General features: G+C 52.4%; 1 protein-coding gene across 2 annotated transcripts in view; it reads left to right on the top strand.

Annotated features, from left to right (window-relative positions):
• Positions 1-1,413, top strand: part of POLD1 (polymerase (DNA directed), delta 1, catalytic subunit) — a 41,317-nt gene that overhangs the window by 31,713 nt on the left and 8,191 nt on the right. The window lies entirely within an intron of this gene.

Below are 1,413 nucleotides of genomic sequence, written 5' to 3'. Positions count from 1 at the left end.
TTTTTTTTTTGAGACAGTCTCACTGTCACCTAGGCTGGAGTGCAGTGGCACAGTCATGGCTCACGGCAGCCTCAACCTCCCGGACTCAAGTGAGCCTCCCACCTTAGCCTCCCAAGTGGCTGGAACTGCAGGCACGCACCACCTATTTTGTTATTTTTTGTAGAGATGGGGTCTCGCCACGTTGCCCAGGCTGGAACAGAGACAATGTTATCAGGCAGGATATTCTAGGGGCTTTGACTTCCAGGAGCCAGGCAAGAGCCAGACCTTTCTTTGCACAAAGTGAATCGCTCACTGCATGCCCCCAACTGCCCTCCGCCTTTCACAGTCCCCAGCTGCCTCCCCAGCCTCTTCGTGGAAAGGGGTGGCTGTGTGGACATCAGGCTCCAGCCCTGAAGCAGAGGCCAGGCCAAGAGAGCACTGTTTGGCCCTCCCCTGGGACTGCCTCTTACCAATCTGGTGTCTCTGTCTTTTCTCTCTCAGCTGCTTCCTTCTGTCACTGTTCTGTTTCTGTCTCTTGACCTCTTTCCTTATTTCTGTCTCTCAAGCTTATGGGAGCAAGAGATGGAATAATAAAAATGCAGTGGGCCAGGCGCAGTGGCTCACACCTGTAATCCCAGCGCTTTAGGAGGCCAAGGCAGGCGGATCACGAGGTCAGGAGTTCAAGACCAGCCTGGCCAACATGGGGAAACCCCGTCTCTACTAAAAATACAAAAAATTAGCCAGGAATGGTGGCAGATGCCTGTAATCCCAGCTACTCAGGAGGCTGAGGTGGGACAATTGCTTGAACCCGGGAGGCGGAGCTTACAGTGTGCCAAGGTTGCGCCACTGCACTCCAGCCTGGGCAACAGAGCGAAACTCCGTCTCAAAAAATAATAATAATAATAATAATGAATCACAGTGGTTCACGCCTGTAATCCCAACACTTTGTGACACTGAGGAGGGAGGATCACTTGAGGCCAGGGGTTGGAGACCAGCCTGGGCAACATAGTGAAGCCCTGTCTCTACAAAAAATACAACCAAACAAAACCAGGCAGGCGTGGTGGTGGCTCATGCCTAGAGTTGCAGCTACTCAGGAGGCTGAGACGGGAAGATGACTTGAACCCAGCAGTTTGAGTTACAGTGAGCTGTGATGGCATCACTGCACCCCATTCTGGGTGACAGAGTTGAGACCCTGTCTCTTTTAGTTTTTGTTTGTTTATTTTGAGATGGAGTCTCGCTCTGTCGCCCAGGCTAGAGTGCAGTGGCGCAATCTTGGCTCACTGCAACCCCTGCCTCCCAGGTTTAAGTGATTCTCCTGCCTCAGCCTCCTGAGTAGCTGGGATCACAGGTGCCTGCCACCACGCCTGGCTAATTTTTGTATTTTTAGTAGAGATGGGGTTTCACCATGTTGGCCAGGCTGGTCTTGAACTCCTG

This window comes from Mandrillus leucophaeus, unplaced genomic scaffold (assembly GCF_000951045.1).
Source record: "Mandrillus leucophaeus isolate KB7577 unplaced genomic scaffold, Mleu.le_1.0 Scaffold74, whole genome shotgun sequence".
NCBI classification, from domain to species: domain Eukaryota; kingdom Metazoa; phylum Chordata; class Mammalia; order Primates; family Cercopithecidae; genus Mandrillus; species Mandrillus leucophaeus.
This window is presented reverse-complemented; position numbering and strand designations above follow the sequence as displayed.